Source organism: Salmo salar, chromosome 16 (assembly GCF_965601325.2).
Source record: "Salmo salar chromosome 16, fSalSal1, whole genome shotgun sequence".
Classification (NCBI taxonomy): domain Eukaryota; kingdom Metazoa; phylum Chordata; class Actinopteri; order Salmoniformes; family Salmonidae; genus Salmo; species Salmo salar.
The window spans coordinates 10,252,495-10,275,450 of NC_138306.1; the positions used below are offsets into that span (position 1 = coordinate 10,252,495).

Below are 22,956 nucleotides of genomic sequence, written 5' to 3' on the forward strand. Positions count from 1 at the left end.
TAAGATCACCATGCGCAATGCCAAGCGTTGACCGGAGTGGTGTAAAGCTTGCCGCATTTGGACTCTGGAGCAGTGGAAACACGTTCTCTGGAGGGATGAATCACGCTTCACCATCTGGCAGTCCGACTAACAAATCTGTGTTTGGCAGATGCCAGTAGAACGCTACCTGCCCGAATGCATTGTGCCAACCGTAACATTTGATGGAGGAGGAATAATGTTTTTCATGGTTTGGGCTAGGCCCCTTAGTTCCAGTGAAGGGAAATCTTAACGCTACAGCATACAATGACATTCTATACGATTCTGTGATTCCAACTTTGTGGCAACAGATTGGGGAAGGACCTTTTCTGTTTCAGCATGACAATGCCCCTGTGCGCAAAGAAAAGTCCATACAGAAATGGTTTGTCGAGATCGGTGTGGAACAACTTGACTGGCTTTCACAAAGCCCTGATGTCAACTCCATCAAACACCTTTAGGATGAATTGGAACTTGCAGTCAAGTTGGGCGATTAGGTTCGACTGCAGCCTAATCGCCCAACATCCGTGACCGACCTCACTAATGCTCGTGGCTGAATGGAAGCAAGTCAGGACAGCAATGTTCCAACATCTAGTGGAAAGCCTTCCCAGATGAGTGGGGACTTTCATAGCAGCAAAGGGGACCAACTTCATATTGATGCCCATGATTTTGGAATGAGATGTTTAACGAGCAGGTGTCTACATACTTTTGGTAATGTAGTGTATATATGAAGACTTTGGTGCCAAATATAAGGGGTTAAATATAAATAATTCCTGATCTTTCTTATATCTCTTAGATATAGGACAGACACTTCAGAACAAACTTCCTTTATATTTTGGGGGGACTGTCTGTTGTTCCATGTAGTGAATCTGTTATTTAGCAGTAAGGGGGCGGCAGGTACACTAGTGGTTAGAGCTTTGGACTAGTAACCGAAAGGTTGCAATATCAAATCCCTGAGCTGACAAGGTAAAAATCTGTCACTCTGCCCCTGAACAAGGCAGTTAACCCACTGTTCCTAGGCTGTCATTGTAAAAAGAATTTGTTATTAACTGACTTGTCTAGTAAAATAATAAAGGGTTCATTTTTTATTTATGTTTTATAGGTTTTTTTTATACTTCAAGGGGTCTTAAAATGCTAAATGAAATAGCTAAATGGTCCTTGATATGACATTCTTAAAACAATTCCATATATACTGAATAAAAATATAAACGCAACATGTAAAGTGTTGGTCCCGTGTTTCATGAGCTGAAATAAAATATCCTAGAAATGTTCCATACGCACAAAAACCTTATTTCTCTCTAATTTTGTGCACAAATTTGTTTACATCCCTTTTTAGTGAGCATTTGTCCTTTGCCAAGACAATCCATCCACCTGACAGGAAGCTGATTATTCTACAGGCGAACCTTGTGCTGGCGACAATAAAAGGCCACTCTAAAATATGCAGTTTTGTCACACAACACAATGCCGCAGATGTCTCAAGTTGAGGGAGCATGCAATTGGCATGTTGACTGCAGGAATGTCCACCAGAGCTGTTGCCAGAGAATTTACTGTTCATTTCACTACCATAAGCCGCCTCCATTGTTGTAGAGAATTTGGCAGTACATTCAACCGGCCTCAAAAATCACAGATCACATGTAACCATGCCAGCCCAGGACCTCCACATCCAGCTTCTTCACCTGCAGGATCATCTGAGACCAGCAACCCAGACAGGTAATAAAACTGAGAAGTATTTATTTTCTCTGTAATAAAGACCTTTTTGTGGGGAAAAACTCATTCTGATTGGCTGGGCCTGGTTCCCCAGTGGGTGGGCGTGCCTTCCAAGTGGGTGGGCCTATGCCCTCACATGGCTGCGCCCCTGGCCAGTCATGTAAAATCCATAGATTGTGCCTAATGAATTTATTTAAATGGACTGATTTCCTTTTTGAACTGTAACTGCATGTTGCATGTTGCGGCTTACACAGGGCTTACACCAGGGTTCCCCAACTGGCGGCCGTGAGGCCGAATTTGGTGGTTTTATTTTCCCCCTCCAGGTTTTCTGAGCAAAAAAAAATAAACAAAAACAACTTTTACTTTTTTTTAAATGTTCATTGTTGGACACAAAAGACTGTAAAAACAGTGGGAAATCAGCCCCAAGTGATTTTAATTTAAGAAATCTGTTCCCAAGTATTCCCACACGTAATAGAGAGACACGTGATCTTGTACAAATGCAAGCAAAGTTTGAAATGATTATGTTTTAGTCAAAGATATCTGTTTCGGCTTCGTGCGGTCAATTCGCATTCTACAAATTATTTGTAATTATGTCCCGGCCCCCCCACCATCTGCTCAACAAAATATCGGCCCGTGGCTGAATCTAGTTGATGATCCCTGGCTTAGACTGCTATGGGTTAATCATCCCCATGTCACTACTCATTACTATCAATCACAGTCAAAATCAATGAAGGGAATGTAAAAGCATTTGATTGGTGTAAGCATGGGCTGGACAAAGTTTCCACCATATTTGTTAAAACAATCTCCAGAGGGAAGTAAAAAATTCCACACTTGGGGAGAAAGAAGGGATTATTGGGACGCAGCGAGTGCTGAGCTATGAAATTATAAACCAAAGCGTTCTCTTGTGCAACAGGCATCACGCCAGGTAAGGTGGGCACCATCCTTACTGTGTACCCATTTTCATCCTGGGAGTTGACCTCTGCCCTGTGAGACACTAGCAAGTTGATTACCTGACTGTAGCCGTCCCGGGACACCAGCATCAAGGAGGTCATACGAGACCTGGGAATGGGAAAATAATAAAATATAATATATTGTTTACTGTACATTTTTGAGAGAAGCAGACATTTATCTTGTCCCAAGCTAAATTTGTATTCTGCCTATCTGGGTAAGAAATAATGAGTGGTAGAACTGGTTTTGAACACTTGAAACCACTGGAGGGCAACAGACACCAAGCCCTCAACTCGAGTGACCAACTACAGCAGGGTTTTCCAAACTCAGGCCCCCCCCTGGATGCACGTCACAGTTTTTACCCTAGCACTACACAGATGATTCAAATAACTCCACACCAAGCTGGTTATTTGAGTCAGCTGTGTAGTGCTAGGGCAAAATCCGGGGGGCTGGGGGGGGGCTGGGGCAGGACCGAGTTTGGGAAACCCTGAACTACAACAGACCTGGACATGTTGCGTTCTCTATGGGAACATACTGTAAGGGAGCAATTGTTTTAAAACCTACACTTGCAGCGCATGTCTTTGACAGCTTTAGAGTAACATAAAAACATAAGCTACTTACTGTAACATACATTTATTGAAAATTCAGTATTACTTAGTGATTCACCACACTGTTTGGCCCCGACAAGCTATCGTCTAGGTTAATGAGACTTGGCACCCAAAACACAATGTTATTGGGCAAGAGTGAAGCAGCCCATGCCACTGATCACCCGTCCCATTGTGCCAAAGTTCAATATGTTGAGCAACAAACCGGCAAGTGTAAATAACCATTGATAAAACTCAACTTTATCACCCGTGACTCAGACAGAACAGAGGGTAAGAAACTACATCAGTCCAGAGGTGTGGGAACACCCTATGGTCATTCATCACAATGTGATGTTTCCCAAGGCCAGAGGGGTGTGTGTGTGTGTATTGGTGACATCTAGCCCCATAGTCAGGGGCGTATTAATCCTCATCCTGACATATTCCAGGTATTCACTTTTTACTTCCTCTTTGACCACAGGAGACGTGACAGGCTCCCGAGCGTCACTGAGGGTTTTAGGTTCCTGAGAACCTGTTTTCCCAAGATGTTGGTCTCAGTGGCAAACAGGTGACAAGGTTGTTCGCTCAACGCATGGTGCAGCCAGAGAGTGAAGGGGTGGTGTGTGTGTTTGTACTTTACGTGTTTTTGATCACCAGTTCCCACACAAGAGCAGAGAATCGATACAAAGACGTTTTTTTAGTTGTTGCAAAAACTCAAAATGTTTCAGCTGAAACTGATTTCCAGCTCTTATCCAGCTGACGGGACATTAGGCTACAGGAAAAAAAGCTTGACATTCATCTGGTATCCAAAAGTGTTCAAAAGCCAGAGGACAGGTACAGTAGAGGTTGCAGAGGACAAACTAGAGATGCGATCATATAGCCTATTGTCTATGCAAAAACACAACATCTTGCTCCTGAACAATCACAGCAGCTTTAGAGGTTCATTTGTTTATGAGACTGAGGGAAGGAAATGCAGCTGGTATGAATTGCTGGTCAAATATTCAGAATGTAAAAGCCAATGGCGTGGGGGGGGGGAATATTTCTCTGCCCACAAGAATCCCTGGTCTTATTTTTTCTCCTCCCTTTGCTGAAACTCAGTTTTTCCCCCCTTTCCACTTGTCCGCATCCTCTCTGTCTTTCGTTACCGTTCTTCAAATATTTTGTCTGGAGAGGAAACTATCAATTTCCTACCCTGCCTGCTCTTGTTCACTCTCTGGCTGGTGTGTGTGTTGGAGGGCTCTGGGCGGTGTTGTGGCTCAGGCGGTGGGCATGAGACGAGGGTGGTGGAGAGTTTGTGAGGGCGATGGAGGTGAAAGGGAGAGGGCGAAGTTCAGGGCTTCATCCTTCGCTTGCCATGAGAAATGTCCACAGAGGATGACAACGGGTAAGTGGTTCCAGAATCCCCCTCCCTCCTCTCTCTCTCCCTCACTTCTTCTCTCCATCCCTCCCTCACTCTTTGTGTCTGGGCAGCATCAGGCAGTGTACAGTACAGTGAGTTTAGGTGGGGGGGCTCTTTCCTCCGCTCCATGAGTGTTTGTTTTTTTGTCTGTCTGAAGAGGGCCTGGGTACATGTGCAGGCAGATGCCATAACAGGACATTCCACACAAAAGACCAATGTAGACCAACACACACCAACCAACACTGACACACGACATGTGTTGCAGTGGTGTACGGGGATAGTGTTGACAGCAAAGGAAGAAGTCCTAAGGTAGTCAAGGCCAGGATCAAACCCAGACATGGTTGCCAGGCAATGGGAAACGCTGCCTCTATCGTGGTACTTTCCATCACATTAAACAGTGTATAAAAGAGCTATCAGAACATAAAGTGTAATCAGAACATATTATTAAAGAATTAGCATGACATATTCTGTAATCTGTTGTATATCAACTTCAAACTGTACTGCATGTGACCTTTTGCAATCTGCACTTCAAAAATGACAGTGTGGTCCTTTATGTCTAGTGAACTGAAATTTAAATAGTGTTTGACATTCATAGTCACCCAAGGACAGGAGGCTTGCATGATCACATATCATTCCCTGTGCTGCAGAGTATAACATGTACTGTGTGCATCTTGTGATGATATTGAATGGAATTTCACTCTATAAAATGCACAGACACTCATTCTCATGCGCACACAGACACAGAGTCCCTCACTTGTTGAATGTGTTGGGGTCAGCGTTTCTGGACAAGAGCAGCTCCACACACTTGACGATCTCGCTTGACGATCTCGCTGGCAGAAGCCATGCATGCAGCCATCAGTACCGTGTACCGGTCTATGTGTGTGTGAGGACACACACACACACACACACACAAAACATAACAGCATTAGTACTGGGACACAGAATATTCAGTAACCAATTATCACCATTTTGCATACTCTTCTTTAAATATTGCCGGTGATTCCATTCAATGATGACAACTAAACAACAGAACATGTCAACGGATAAAACATCACATTACACATTAAATCCTGAGTCATGACAATAATAAAGAACCAGGCATCACACCAAACAGAGCAGGATGAGCCAGGATATTACAATTGTGAAATTGGTAACATTCACATCGATGTGGTCAATAATCTTTTATCTTCATCTGGAAACTGTGGTGTTCTTCATGGGGTTGACTTCAGTGGAATTGTCTTATCTCTGACTCGGAACACGATAAGGACTCAGTGATTTATTCTTGGTATGGAACATTTGTAAAATACCGGGAATATAAAATCTGCTTTCTACTTTGGCAGTGACTGACTGACTGTGTGTGTGTGTGTGTTAGGGTTTAAAATGTTCCTGGTATTTTACAAATGTTCCATCCCGAGTTTAAATCACTTTTCTTCCGGGTAACCCGGTATTTCCCGCCAAAAGTGTCATTCTAAAACATATACTGTAAGTATGTCTGGATTTGATTAGAGCTTTGATCGGAATGAAAGTTCAAGCCTGACGCTACCTGAGCCCTACATTAAATACATTGTATAAGCCCTACATTAAATACATTGTATGCTCATACAAGCCCCAAAAAAACCTAAATGATTATCCAATACATATGACATATGATAGGCTATAGGCTACTGCACATTGCGCATGACAGAAAAGCCCATAGATGTATGTTCTCTTGGGTAAATAAATGAAACAAGCTCCAGTAATCTTTTTGAGTGTGGACTGTATTCCTGTACTATATTGTATTGTACTGTGTTATATGAACCGAAATTACTCACCTCTTTTAAATCATGAAGCTGGGAGAGAACACGAGATGCTGGTGCAGGACATGCGTCCTACAAAGTTACAATTATAGGCTTCCTGAATTTGATCTTCATTTTGAAATCTAATAGAGCCTATTTGACATGCGTATTACCCCCTCTTTCTTGCTCTATTGTTGCTCCATTCCTTTCTTACTCTCAACAGTTAAGTGAAATACGTTTCATTGGCCTTGTCTTCATCATTGTTGGTTGAAAAATATAGGACTAGAGACTAAGATGCAGATGGCTTTCACTTCTCTTCACGAAGATTGTATTTGTATTTATCAAGGATCCCCATTCCTGGGGTCCAGCAACATTAAGGCAGTTATATACCATTTCAAATATAACATGACATTACACTTCAGGAACACTTTACCCAATACATTTAGTGTGTTGCCACTACTCCACTATCACATTTTACAATACAACATCCATGTGTACATGTGTGTCCATGTGTACATGTGTCTTATCATGTGTATGTGTGTCTGTGCCTGTGTGTGTGTGTGTGTCTCTTCACAGTCCCAGCTGTTCCATAATGTGTATTTGTATCTGTTTTTTAAATCTGATTCTACTGCTTGCGTCAGTTACCTGATGTGGAATAGAGTTCAATGTAGTACTGTGCGCCTCCCATAGTCTGTTCTCGACTTGGGAAGACCTTTGGTGGTATGTCTTGTGGGGTATGCATGGGTGTCCGAGCTGTGTGCTAGTAGTTTAAACAGATAGCTCGGTGCATTCAGGTAGCCAATACTTCTTACAAAAACAAGTAGTGATGAAGTCAATCTCTCCTCCACTTTGAGCCATGAGAGATTTACTTGCATAACATTACTGTTAGCTGTCCGTGTACATTTTAAGGGCCAGCCGTGCTGCCCTGTTCTGAGCCAAAATGCTACATTCCGAGGTCCCTCTTTGTGGCACCTGACCACACAACTGAACAGTAGTCCAGGTGCGACAAAACTAGAGCCTGTAGGACCTTGTTGATAGTGTTTATTATGGACAGACTTCTCCCCATCTTAGCTACTGTTGTATCAATATGTTTCGACCATGACAGTTTACAATCCAGGGTTACTCCAAGAAGTTTAGTCACCTGAACTTGCTCAATTTCCACATTATTCATTACACAATTCAGTTGAGTTTTAGGGTTTAGTGAATGATTTGTCCCGAATACAATGCTTTTAGTTTTTGAAATGTTTAGGACTAACTTATTCCTTGCCACCCATTCTGAAACAAACTGCAGCTCTTTGTTAAAGTGTTGCAGTCATTTCAGTCGCTGTAGTAGCTGATGTGTATAGTGTTGAGTCATCTGCATACATAGACAAACTGGCTTTACTCAAAGCCAGTGGCATGTTGTTAGTAAAGATTGAAAAAAGTAAGAGGCCTAGACAGCTGCGCTGGGGAATGATGGAGCTGAGTTTGCCTTTTTGCTCAAAATTTAATTTAAGGTGCTCCAAAGCTTTTTACTATCATTCTTTGTCATTTATCTTTGCTTCATACTGTAGTATAGTTTCTTCTTCTTTTTATTCAGTTTAGTCTCATGATTTCTCAATTTGGAATACGTTAGTGAATCGATTGTGCAGCCAGACTTATTTGCCATTCCTTTCGCCTCGTCCTTCTCCACCACAACATGTTTTAATTCCTCATCAATCCATGGGGATTTAACAGTTTTTACAGTCCTTTTCGTATTGGGTCCATGCTTATTAGTACTGGAATAAGTCATTTCATAAATGTATGAAGCGCAGCGTCTGGTTGCTCCTCATTACACACCACAGACCAACAAATATTTTAATGGTAATGGGTCTGAATAAATAACTGCTGTAGCCTATTGCCATCACACGTTCTCTCTTCTTTCCCTGTGAGTTATTTTGGCTGCTGTATTTAATAACATTCAGCAAACAAGAGCAAGCTTTCAGCCCTCTTCAAATAGTCTATTAGTATAAGAAATGCTCCAAAAAAATTCCAACAAGCTTTTCTAGTCTAGCTTTTCTTGGGACTCCACAAGAGCTAAGGAGAGAGGCCAGAGGAGAGCAGGTGCTTACTGCACAAGAGTGAAGACAGAGGTTACAAGTTAGAAGCATATGCAGATTAACCCAGTATTCATAAGCTAAATATAAGGTTAATACTGCATTGAGTTTATTACATGAACGAGGTAGGCTAGGACATCTATATATATGTAGTGCCTTCAGAAAGCATTTCTACCCCTTGATATACTCCACATTTTGTGTTCCATCCTGAATTCAATTGAAGGTTTTGGGCAATTGAAGGTTTTACCCACTTCATATGTATATACTGTATTCTAGTCAAGGCCTCTTATTTAACTATTGCTGTACATATACTATTCTTCAGATATACTACATATTCTATACATATACTGTCCATATTGTTGATACATCCCATCACACACACAAACATACATATACAGGACAAGTCAAAAGTTTGGACAGACCTAATCATTCAAGGGATTTTTCTTTATTTGTACTATTTTCTACATTGTATAATAATAGTGAAGACATAAAAAATATGAAATAACACATATGGAATCATGTAGTAATCAAAAAACTGTTAAACAAATCAAAATATATTTAATAGCCACCCTTTGCCTTGATGACAGCTTTGCACACTCTTGGCATTGTCTCAACCAGTATCATGAGGTAGTCACCTGGAATGCATTTCAATTAACAAGTTCATTTGTGGAATTCCTTTCCTTCTTAATGTGTTTGAGCCAATCAGCTGTGTTGTGACAAGGTAGGGGTGGTATACAGAAGAAGGCCCTATCCAGTAAAATACCAAGTCCATATTAGGGCGAGAACAGCTCAAATAAGCAAAGAAAAACGACAGTCCATTATTACTTTAAGACATGAAGGTCAGTCAACCCTGAAAATAGTTTTGAAAGTTTCTTCAAGTGCAGTCGCAAAAACCATCAAGCGCTGTGATGAAACTGGCTCTCATGAGGACCGCCACAGGAAAGGATGACCCACATTAGGGTTAACTGCACCTCAGATTGCAGCCCAAATAAATGCTTCACAGAGTTCAAGTAACAGACACATCAACATCAATTGTTGAGAGGAGACTGTGTGAATCAGGCCTTTATGGTCAAATTGCTGCAAAGGAACCACTACTAAAGGACACCAATAAGAAGAGACTTGCTTTGGCCATGAAACACGAGAAATTGACATTAAACCGGTGGAAATCTGTCGTTTGGTCTGATTATCACGTTTCAGGAGAAGACCCAGATGCAGACAGTGTCGAAGTAACAAAAGTTTATTACTAGTACAGGGGCAGGCAAAATGACAGGTCAAGGGCAGGCAGAGGTCAGTAATCCAGATAGGGTGCAAAAGGTCCAGAACGGCAGGCAGTCTCAGGGCCTGAGCAGGCAGGGGTCAATAATCCAGTGTGGTGTGGCAAGGTACAGAACGCAAGGCAGGCTCAGGGTCAGGGCAGGCAGAATGGTCAAAACCAGGAAAAAAATTGAAATCAGGAACTAGAACACACAGGAGCAAGAGGAAAAATGCTTGTAGGTTTCACGAAACTGAACAAACTGGCAACAGACAGAGAACACAGGTATAAATACATTGGGGATAATGGGGAAGATTGGTGACACCTGAAGGGGGGTGGAGACAAGCAACAAAGACAGGTGAAACAGATCAGGGTGTGACACTAATGAGTCCAAATTTGAGATTTTTGGTTCCAACATTTGTGTCTTTGTGAGACGTAGAATAGGTGATGCAGAGGATAAGTTCATTAGTGTTAACTGCACCCCAGAGTTGAAGTAACAGACACATCTCAACATCAACTGTTCAGAGGAGACTGCGTGAATCAGGCCTTCATGGTCGAACTGCTGCAAAGAAACCACTACTAAAGGACACCAATAATAAGAAGAGACTTGCATGGATCACGAAACACAGGCAATGGACATTAGACCGGTGGAAATATGTCCTTTGGTCTGATGAGTCCAAATTTGAGATTTTTAGTTTCAACCGCCGTGTTGTTGTGAGATGCAGAGTAGGTGAAAGGATGATATCCGCATGTGTGGTTCCCACCATGAAGCATGGAGGAGGAGGTGGGATGGTGTGGGGGTGCTTTGCTGGTGACACTGTCTGTGATTCATTCAGAATTCAAGGCACACTTAACCAGCATGGCTACCACAGCATTCTGCAATGATACGCCATCCCATCTGGTGGGACTATCCATTTGTTTTTCAACAGGACAATGACCCAACACACCTCCAGGCTGTGTAAGGGCTATTTGACCAAGAAGGAGAGTGATGGAGTGCTACATCAGATGACCTGGCCTCCACAATCCCCCGACCTCAACCCAATTGAGATGGTTTGGGATGAGTTGGACCGCAGAGTGAAGGAAAAGCAGCCAACAAGTGCTCAGCATATGTGGGAAGTCCTTCAAAACTGTTGGAAAAGCATTCCAGGTGAAGCTGTTTGAGAGTGTGCAAAGCTGTTATCAAGGCAAAGGGTGGCTACTTTGAAGAATCTAAAATATATTTTGATTTGTTCAACACTTTTTTGGTTACTACATGATTCCATATGTGTTATTTTATAGTTTATGTCTTCACAATTATTCTACAATGTAGGAAATAGTAAAAATAAAGAAAAAACCTACTGTATATTTATACACTCCGGACTCTAACGTTGCTCATCCTATTATTTCTATATTTTTTTATTCCATTAATTACTTTTTAAATCAATCAGTTGTATTTATAAAGCCCTTTTAACATCAGCAGATGTAAACAGAAACAAAGCCTAAAACCCCCAAAATCAAGCAATGCAGATGTACTGTAGAAGCACAGTGGCTAGGAAAAACTCCCTAGAAAGGTAGGAACCTACAGCAGGAAGAAACCTAGAGAGGAACCAGGCTCTGTAGGGTGGCCAGTCCTTTCTGGCTGTGCAGGGTGGATATTGAGTACATGGCCATTAAGGCCAGATTGTTCTTCAAGATGGGTCAAATAATAATCACAGTGGTTGTAGACGGTGCAACAGGTCAATACCTCAGCAGTAAATGTCAGTTGGCTTTTCATAGCTGAGCATTCAGAGGTCGAAAAAAGCAGGTCCGGGACAAGGTAACTTGTCCTGTGAAGAGGTCAGGCAGTAGCACAATCAGGTGGACTTGGGACAGCCAGGAGTCATCAGGCCAGGTAGTCCTGAGGCATGATCCTAGGGCTCAGGTCCTCTGGGAGGGGAGGGAGAGAGCGAGTAATAGAGGGAGCATACTTAAATCACACAGGACACCAGATAAGACAGAATAATTACACCAGATATAACAGACTGACCCTATCCCCCTGGCACATTTTGTATTTGTATTTATTAGGGATCCCCATTAGCTGCTGCCAAGGCAGCTCTTCCTGGGGTCCAAGCATATTAAAGCACTTACATTACATATAAAACAGTACATCATATAACATTATTACACCACTACATATCTACAATACAAAATGTTTAATACCACCATACAACAATATTACAATGTATGTGTATGCATGTGTCTGTACATTTGTGTGTCTCTTCACAGTCCCCATTTTTACCTGTTTTTTAAATCTGATTCTACTGCTTTCATCAGTTACCTGATGTGGAATAGAGTTCCATGTAGTCATGGATCTATGTAGTACTATGCACCTCACCTAATCTGTTCTGGACTTGGGGACTGTGAAGAGACCTCTGGTGGCATGTCTTGTGGGGTATGCAAGGGTGTCCGAGCTGTGTGCAAGTATTTTCTAAAGACAGCTCGGTGCATTCAGCAAGTCAAAACTTCTTACAAAAACAAGTAGTGATGAAGTCAATCTCTCTTCCACTTCGAACCATGAGAGATTGACATGCATGTCATTAATGTTAGCTCGCCGTGTACTTTTAAGCGCCAGCCGTGCTGCCCTCTTCGGAGCCAACTGCACTTTTCCCAAGTCCCTCGTTGTGGCACCTGACCACACAACTGAACAGTTGTCTAGGTGAGACAAAACTAGGGCCTGTAGGACTTGCCTTGTTGATAATGTTGTTAAGAAGGAAGAGTAGCACTTTATTATGGACAGACTTCTAGTCATCTTAGCAACTGTTGTTTCAATATGTTTTGACCATGACAGTTTACAATCCAGGGTTACTCCAAGCAATTTAGTCACCTCAACTTGCTCAATTTCCACATCATTCATTATGAGATGTAGTTCAGGTTTAGGGATTGGTGAATGATTTGACCCAAACTTATTCCTTGCTACCCATTCTGAAACTAACTGCAGCTCTTCGTTAAGTGTTGCAGTCATTTCAGTTGCTGTAGTAGCTGACGTGTATAGTGTTGAGTCTTCCACATACATAGACACACTGGCTTTACTCAAAGCCAGTGGTATGTCATTAGTAAAGATTGAAAAAAGTAAGGGGCCTAAACAGCTACCCTGGGGAATTCCTGATTCTACCTGGATTATGTTTGAGAAGCTTCCATTAAAGAACACCCTCTGTGTTCTGTTAGACAAGTAAATCTTTATCCACATTATAGCAGGGGGTGTAAAGCCATAACACCTACGTTTTTCCAGCAGCAGACTATGATTGATAATGTCAAAAACTACACTGAAGTCTAACAAGACAGCCCCCACAATCATTATATCATCAATTTCTCTCAGACAATCATCAGTCATTTGTGTGTTGTGCTTGTTAAGTGTCCTTCCCTATAAGCGTGCTGAAAGTCTGTTGTCAATTTGTTTACTGTGAAATAGTATTGTATCTGGTCAATCACAATTTTTTCCAGAAGTTTATTAAGGGTTGGTAACAGGCTGATTGGTCGGCTAATTGAGCCAGTAAAGGGGGCTTTACTATTCTTGGGTAGCGGAATGACTTCAGCTTCCCTCCAAGCCTGAGAGCACACACTTTCTAGTAGGCTTAAATTGAAGATGTGGCAAATACGAGTGGCAATATCCTCCGCTATTATCCTCAGTCATTTTTTTCACACCCGCAGCCCAACGATGGTACTGGACCTGAAATGACTGCACGTTTTTTTGGAGTCTTTTAATGCTAAAATCAGTTCTTTAAAATCAATTTACAGATGTCCCGAGCTAGCTCTCCTGATGTTGTTTGACCCCACATGGACTACGACAGCGTCAGCTCCCGGCATCTGCCGTAGAACAATCGGAAGCATCCTTGTGATGTCCTGTACTCATGCTCCTGGGTAGCACAGGGTTTTTGCATTGGGAACCGAGATGTTTCTAACCCTAGAGCTGCCGATGATGACAGCTGGTGATGTTGAATGGTCTCTCAGGCAGTCTTACGTTCTGATGAGGGTGGGAGTGCTGAGGATCTGAACTCGAGGTAGAAGCCACTGTAGAGGGAGACAGAACAGAGGATGAAGACGCAGGTACCTCTGGATCCGATCTCGAATGGGAAGCCCCTAAGGAAGAAGGTGCCAGAACCTCTGGATCCAGGACGGCAAAGTCGTTTCTGGTCTGTGTCAGGTCCGGGCTTAACATCTCCAAGGAGACCCCGTCGCCAGACTACGCTTTCTTCAACATCCAGGTCGACTGACGTATCTCCATAGCTGGTTGGTTGGATCGAGAACAGCTCCGTTCTCCAGGGAAGGGGGTGACGACTTCAGGGATGGATCCCTGCTGAGCACCGACCAGTTGGCTATGGAGAGCTGACATGGCGACGACACTTCCACCAGACCAGAGCAGCGTCCTGCTACTGGGGTGGAAGAAAAATAAAAAGTAGGCGGGCATGGATTCCCCAGTAGCTTTTGTTGGTTTACTACCTGCTTGCTAAGAATAGCCACTTCGCCCCTTTGTCCTCCGCAAGAAAGCAGTTGCTTCATTGAAAGTCAGCACGTTCCACATTGTCCCGGAACAAAGCTAAGTATACACAGCTCCTGCAGCGCTGGAAATTTTCAATAGCGATCTCCATTTGAGACAGCCGAGCCAGCTCGGCTAGCTGGGCGTCCATGTCTCTCCCCCTATGCGGAATCTGGCAGTATCCCGGGACAGCAGCGCTCACAGCAACTACGCCCAACAGAGCCGCAGGCTCCAAAATAAAATAATATAAAAACAAAATGTCCAAAGAAACACTGTCAACTTGACAAAAACAATAAACCTTTCGTTCAGCTTTCAACAACAAACGTTGCGCTCAGATGACGAGTGTATTTTAGTCAGACCAGCCTGACTAAAACACACTCAACTATTGCAGCATAGACAAGCGTGTATTGTTAGATATTACTGCACTATTGGATCTAAGAACACAAGCATTTCACTACACCCGCAATAACATCTGCTAAATATGTGTATGTGACAAATCAAACTTGATTTAATTTTATTTGGGTTTGGGCAGTAAGTCTTGGTAACATGGGTCCTGCATTAAACCCTAGTGTGTGTGTGTGTGTGTGTACGTGTCTGTATATGGAGTGTATGTTCGTGTGTTAGAGGGGAAAAGCAAGGGAGGGCAGCTGTTGGTCTGTTCGGGTGTAGAAAGCAACCAGACTACCGGTTTGTGTCTGCGGTTGCCGGGGGAAAATAAATAAAAGTCTGGGGTTGGCCCGGTGCTATGACTACAGCGCCACACTCTGTGTACCAGCTTTATCAATCATTCCTGCATTCCTTACCCTCTTTTTTTTCTCTCTTAGCGGAACACAAATTAGGTAGTGACCGCCACTCTCCCATTTAATTGTTTCCTTTCAAAGCCTCCAGCACCAGTCGCCGCCGCAGTGTATACACACACACAGACATAAAAACACACACTCACACACCAACACTAGGGATGCGCGGGTTGACTCATAACCCTTGGTTATTGTGCATTCGGAAAGTATTCAGACCCCTTCACCTTTTCCATATTTTGGTACGTTACAGCCCTTTTCTAAAATAGATTTTTTTTAAATGTCCCTCATCAATCTACACACAATACCCCATAATAAAAAAGCGAAAACAGGTTTTCAGAAAATGTTGCTAATTTATTAAAAAAATTAACAGATACCTTATTTACGTAAGTATTCAGATCCTTTGCTATGAGACTAGAAATTGAGCTCAGGTGCATCCTGTTTCCATTGATCATCCTTGAGATGTTTCTACAACTTCATTGGAGTCCACCTGCGGTAAATTCAATTAATTGGGCATGATTTGGAAAGACACACACCTGTCTATATAAGGTCTCACAGTTGACAGTGCATGTCAGGGCAAAACCAAGCCATGAGGTCGAAGGAACTGTTCGTAGAGCTCAGAGACAGGATTGTGTTGAGGCACAGATCTGGGGAAGGGTACCAAAAGACTTCTGCAGCATTGAAGGTCCCCAAGAACACAGTGGCCTCCATCATTCTTAAATGGAAGAAGTTTGGAGCCACCAAGACTCTTTCTAGAGCTGGCCGCCTGGCCAAACTGAGCAATCTGGGGACAAGGGCCTTAATTAGGGACAGAGCTCCAGAGTTCCTCTGTGGCGATGGGAGAACCTTTCAGAAGGACAACCATCTCTGCAGCACTCCACCAATCAGGTCTTTATAGTAGAGTGGCCAGACGGAATTTGCCAAAAGGCACATAAATGACTCGCAGACCATTAGAAATTAGATTCTCTGGTCTGATAAAACCAAGATTGAACTCTTTGGCCTAAATGCCAAATGTCACGTCTAGAGGAAACCAGGCACCGCATAGCACCTGGCCAATACCATCTGTCCAATGAAGACTGGTGGTGGCAGCATCATGCTGTGGGGATGTTTTTCAGCGGCAGGGACTGGGAGACTAGTCAGGATTGAGGGAAAGATTAAAAGAGCAAAGTACAGAGAGATCCTTGATGAAAACCTGCTCAAGAGCACTCAGGACCTCAGACTGGGGCGAAGGTTCACCCTAAGCACACAGCCAAGACAACGTAGGAGTGGCTTCGGGACAAGTCTCTGAATGTTCTTGAGTGACCCAGCCAGAACCCGGACTTGAACCCGATCGAACATCTCTGGAGAGACCTGAAAATAACTGTGCAGCAACACCCCCATCCAACCTGACAGAGCTTGACAGGATCTGCAGAGAAGAATGGGAGAAACTCCCCAAATACAGGTATGCCAAGCTTGTAGCATCATACCCACGAAGACTTGAGGCTGTAATCGCTGCTAAAGGTGCTTCAACAAAGTACTGAGTAAAGAGTCTGAATACTAATGTAATTTGATATTTCAGTTTTGTATTTTTAGTACATTTTCAAATGTTTCTAAAAACCTGTTTTTGCTTTGTCATTATGGGGTGTTGTGTGTGTATATTGATATTGATACATTTTAGAGTAAGGCTGTAATCTAACAAAATGTGGAAAAAGTGAAGGGGTCCGAATACTTTCTGAATGCACTGTATATCCGCGGTGCGGGTTTAAGGTAATTAAATATTGTGTGAAAAAAGAAAACGATGCATTAAAAATCAATGCCTGTGTAATTCATATCTATAGGCTACGTTGATTTTGTTCGATCCACTGAGGCAAAAAGCACAATGTCGTGAAGAGAAAAGCTGCGAAATGGAGGGTTGAAAATAAATAGAAGGGAGGGCCAGAACAGTAGTCTAATGTTTGGAAAAGATTTGGTGAAGTGATAAATGAGGATGATAGCATATGTTACAGTGCCTTGCAAAAGTATTCACCCCCCTTGGCGTTTTTCCTATTTTGTTGCATTACAGCCTGTAATTTAAATTGATTTTTATTTGGATTTCATGTAAATGGACATACACAAAATAGTCCAAATTGGTGAAGTGAAATGAAAAATAGCTTGTTTCAAAAAATAAAATTAAAAATTAAAAATGGAAAGGTGGTGCGTGCATATGTATTCACCCCCTTTGCTATGAAGCCCATAAATAAGATCTGGTGCAACCAATTGCCTTTAGAAGTCACATTATTAGTTAAATAAAGTCCACCTGTGTGCAATCTAAGTGTCACATGATCTGTCACATGATCTCAGTATATATACACACCTGTTCTGAAAGTGTCACGTCCTGGCCAGTATAAGGGTTAGTTGTCAGTTTAGTTTGGTCAGGACGTGGCAGAGGGTATTTGTTTTATGTGGTTCAGGGTGGTGTGTTAGTTAGGAGGGCGTTTGATTTATTATTTCCGGGTTTTGAGTTATGGTCTATGTTGATGTATTTCTATGTGTAGTCTGGTGGATCTGTTTCTATGTTGAGTTAATTGGGGTGGACTTCCAGTTGAAGGCAGCTGTGTGGTGTTGCCTTTGATTGGAAGTCCTATATTAGTTGGGTGTGTTTGTCTGTGTATTTGTGGGAGATTGTTCCGTGTTTAGTGTGTGTAAACCTAACAGGACTGTCAGTGTATCGTGCGTTCGTTTTTGTTATTTTGTATGTTCGTTTTGGAATTTATTAAAAGTTCAAAATGAACCATCTCAACTCTGCTGCATATTGGTCCTCATTTTCCGATGATGATTTCGCCATATCGTCCTCCGACGAAGAAATCCCTGACAGAAAGGCCCATGAGTCTGCAACACCACTAAGCAAGGGGCACCACCAAGCAAGCGGCACCATGAAGACCAAGGAGCTCTCCAAACAGGTCAGGGACAAAGTTGTGGAAAAGTACAGATCAGGGTTGGGTAATAAAAAAATATCTGAAACTTTTAACATCCCACGGTGCACCATTAAATCCATCATAAAAAAATTGAAAGAATATGGCACCACAACAAACCTGCCAAGGGAGAGCCGCCCACCAAAACTCACGGACCAGACAAGGAGGGCATTAACCAGAGAGGCAACAAAGAGACCAAAGATAACCCTGAAGGAGCTGCAAAGCTCCACAGTGGAGATTGGAGTATCTGTCCATAGGACCACTTTAAGCCGTACACTCATTGCTTAAAGAAAAAAATAAGCAAACACGTTTGGTGTTCGCCAAAAGGCATGTGGGAGACTCCCCAAACATATGGAAGAAGGTTGTCTGGTCAGATGAGACTAAAATTGAGCTTTTTGGCCATCAAGAAAAACGCTATGTCTGGCACAAACCCAACACCTCTCATCACCCTGAGAACGCCATCCCCACAGTGAAGCATGGTGGCGGCAGCATCATGCTGTGGGGATGTTTTTCATCAGCAGGGACTGGGACACTGGTCAGAATTGAGGGAATGATGGATGGCGATGAATACAGGGAAATTCTTGAGGGAAACCTGTTTCAGTCTTCCAGAGATTTGAGACTGGGATGGAGGTTCACCTTATAGCAGGACAATGACCCTAAGCATACTGCTAAAGCAACGCTTGAGGGGTTTAGGGGGAAACATTTAAATGGTTTGGAATGGCCTAGTCAAAGCCCAGACCTCAATCCAATTTAGAATCTGTGATATGACTTAAAGATTGCTGTACACCAGCGGAACCTATCCAACTTGAAGGAGCTGGAGCAGTTTTGCCTTCAAAAATGGGCAAAAATCCCAGTGGCGAGATGTGCCAAGCTTATAGAGACATACCCCAAGAGACTTGAAGCTGTAATTGCTGCAAAAGGTGGCTCTACAAAGTATTGACTTCACAAAAAAATTATTTTGCATCTTCAAAGTGGTAGGCATGTTGTGTAAATCAAATGATACAAACCCCCCCAAAAAATATATTTTAATTCCAGGTTGTAAGGCAACAAAATAGGCTTTTGGGATGCGAAATGCACCAGTCACTTTCCAACGACTGGTTAACTCCGTATTAGCTGGTGTTCCCAATTGTAGTACATACCTTGATGATCTAGTGATTTATTCGTCTGAGTGGTCAGATCATGTTAACTCTAAGGGTAGTATGTGAACGTTTGGCAGCTGCTTCTCTAACCCTGAACTTGGCAAAGTGCGAGTTTGGGAAGGCCACTGTTACCTATCTCGGCAAAGAGGTCGGCCATGGACAGGTGCGCCCTGTTGATGCCAGGGTCTTGGCTATAACTGCATTCCCCGCACCTAAAACCAAACGAGAGCTACACCGCTTTTTAGGGATGGTTGGCTACTACCGTAGTTTCTGTAAAAATGTCTCTGCGGTAGTTGCTCCATTGACCGATTTGCTCAGTCCGGCTAGATCGTTTGAGTGGTCCCCTGATTGTCAGGTAGCTTTGATACTGCTAAAGCACTCTTATGTAATACCCCTGTACTTGCTGCTCTGGATTTTGAACGACAGTTTAAACTTGAGGTAGATACTCGTGCCAGAGGTGCTGGTGCTGTTCTACTGCAGCAGGACAAGAGTGGAGTGGATCATCCTGTTTGTTATTTTTCTCAAAAGTTTAACAAATGTCAGTCTAACTATGCAACCATCGAACAAGAAGCTCTAGCTTTGTTGTTAGCTCTGCAATATTTTGAGGTGTATATTGGGTCTAGTGCCCTACCTGTGATTGTATATACTGATCATAACCCCTTAGTGTTTCTCCACCGTACGTACAACCAGAACCAGCGCCTTATGCGTTGGGCGCTTATTGTACAGAACTATAATTTGGAGATCCGCCACAAAAAGGGTTCTGATAATGTATTGGCAGATGCTTTGTCTCGTGTTTAAAAATGTATGATTTTTGTATGTCTCATTAGGTTGCCTTTGCTCGTTGAACTTGTTGGTATTCGTTGTAAATATGGTCGCGATCCTTATAGGGTTGCTCTTTTAAGAGTGGGAGTGTTACGGATACAGGTATCCTGTGTGTATTTGTTTTCTCTCTTTCTGCTCTAGTCACAGGTGGCAGTAATCAGTCGCCAATCTGAAGACACACCTGCTCCTTTTCCCTTACCCAATCACATCCCCATTACCGTGTGTTTGAACAATAAACCTTAAGTGTTTGACGGTAGATTTAGGTTGTCTGTTGTTTTTAGTTCTCACTGTTCCTTTTCACTGTTATGATTTGCATAAGATATGTTACGGGTCTCGTTTCCATCCCCCCTAGACTGCAGGGCCAAAGGGGTTCGTAACAGTGGTGAATACTTTCGCAAGCCACTGTATGTGTGATGATTGTGAGGTGCTATACAAATTCGACAGTCACAAGAAGGGGAATTCAAATGGCACCTCAAGTGAGCTGTAGTGTTCAGATGGGTAAATGGAATAGTAGCCTAACTGAAATCTGGACACTGACTGTAGGTCTATAATCTCTGACATAGCTTAATATAATATTAACTCCTACAGAATTAAGCGTTTCTTGCAGTAAAAATTATACACCAAATGTACATTTTGATTCAGGAACATTAGTGGACAAATATTTCTTTCTTTCAGCATCTTGAGAGAATGAATGCGTGGTTAGGGAATGTCTGTAAGTGTGCCGTCTTTATCAGCATCATGAAAGCTGATAGTATTTCAACCACATAAAATAGACATCCAAGCCAAACTGAAATCTTATTAGAAAGATGTTGGGTTGTTTTAACAGCTTTTAATTTCCTTAAAACTGCTAAAACTCATTCGGAAATTTTGCATGGAAAATGGTTTCCGTAAAAAAAAAAAAATGTTTTATTGCACTTTCTCCCTGGTCCCGAAACATCTACTGTGCGAGAGAAGCAGAGATGACAGAGAAAACAAACATTACCGATGTCAATCAGATTCAAGCAGTTATTCTATTGATTTATGGCATTATTCTGGTGAGCAAGGGTTTATTTAGTATTTTAGGGCAACAATTAGGCTAATTACTGAAGATAAGCTGCATGTATCTAATTATAGACAAGTTGACTAACAAATAGCCTACCAAAATGTTGGAAATATTAAGCGGAAACAGGCCTATCTAAAAAGGACTGTCAAAATATTATTCCGTCATCTCTGACTGTAGGCCTCTCTGACTGTAGGCCTAAAGCGCATTTTCAATAGTTGCGGGTTAGGGTTGGGTGCGAGCCTCAGATTTTTAGTTTATCACATATTGTCGGGCGGTTGCGGATCGGTTATTAGTAGGGGTGTAATGGTACATTTATCGGGTTTGGCTGCAATAGTCGAATCCACAAATTTGAAGGGGTGTTCCCATACTTTTGTATATATAGTACCAGTCAAAAGTTTAGACACACCTACTCATTCAAGGGTTTTTCTTTATTTTTACTATTTTCTACATTGTATAATAATAGTGAAGACATCAAAACTATAAAATAACACATATGGAATCGTGTAGTAACCAAAAAATTGTTAAACAAATCAAAATACATTTTATATTTGAGATTCTAAAAAGTAGCCACCCTTTGCCTTGATGACAGCTTTGCACTCTGTTGGCATTCTCTCAATTAGCTTCACGAGGTAGTCAACTGGAATGCATTTCAATTAACAGGTGTGCCTTGTTAAAAGTTAATTTGTGGAATTTATTTCCTTCTTAATGCGTTTGAGCCAATCATTTGTGTTGTGACAAGGTAGGGGTGGCATACAGAAGATAGCCCTATTTGGTAAAAGACCAAGTCTATCTTATGGCAAGAACAGCGCTAATAAGCTAAGAGAAATGACAGTCCATTACTTTAAGACATGAAGGTCAGTCAATCTGGAAAATTTCAAGAAGTTTGAAAGATTCTTCAAGTGCAGTCACAAGAACCATCAAGCGCTATGATGAAACTGGCTCTCATGAGGATCGCCACAGGAAAGGAAGACTCAGAGTTACCTCTGCTGCAGAGGATAAGTTCATTGGAGTTACCAGCCACAGAAATTGCAGCCCAAATAAATGCTTCACATAGTTTAAGTAGAAAACACATCTAAACATCAACTGTTCAGAGGAGACTGCGTGAATTAGGCCTTCATGGTTGAATTGCTGCAAAGAAACCACTACTAAAGGAGACCGATAATAAGAAGAGACTTGCTTGGGCCACGAAACACAAGCAATGGACATTAGACCGGTGGAAATCTGTCCTTTGGTCTGATGAGTCCAAATTTGAGATTATTGGTTCCAACCACCGTGTTGTTGTGAGACGCAATGTAGGTGAACGGATGATCTCCACATGTGTGGTTCCCACCGTGAAGCATGGAGGAGGAGGTGGGATGGTGTGGGGGTTCTTTGGTCGTGACACTGTCAGTGATTTATTTAGAATTCAAGGCACACAACCAGCATGGCTACCACAGCATTCTACAGCAATACACTATCCCATCTGGTAGGACTATCATTTGTTTTTCAACAGGACAATGACTCAACACACCTCCAAGCTCTGTAAGGGCTATTTGACCAAGAAGGAGAGTGATGGAGTGCTGCATCAGATGACCTGGCCTCCACAATCACCCGACCTCAACCCAATTGAGATGGTTTGGGATGAGTTGGAACGCAGAGTGAAGGAAAAGCAGCCAACAAGTGCTCAGCATATGTGGGAAGTCCTTCAAGACTGTTGGAAAAGCATTCCAGGTGAAGCTGGTTAAGAGAATGCCAAGCGTGTGCAAAGCTGTCATCAAGGCAAAGGGTGGCTACTTTAACACAATTTTGGTTACTACATGATTCCATGTGTGTTATTTCATAGTTTTGATGTCTTCCCTATTATTTTACAATGTAGAAAATAAAGAAAAACCTTTCAATGAGTAGGTGTGTCCAAACTTTTGACTGGTACTGTATGGTGTATCACCATGGCAAGAAGCCTGTAGGGATGATCCATGGCCCGGAGCCTGTTGAGATGATCCATGGCACGA

The 22,956-nt window shown here is 42.4% G+C and overlaps 1 pseudogene; it reads right to left on the bottom strand.

Moving 5' to 3' along the window:
* LOC106573145 (ankyrin repeat, SAM and basic leucine zipper domain-containing protein 1-like) overlaps window positions 1–22,956 on the bottom strand; it is a 46,463-nt pseudogene that overhangs the window by 15,359 nt on the left and 8,148 nt on the right.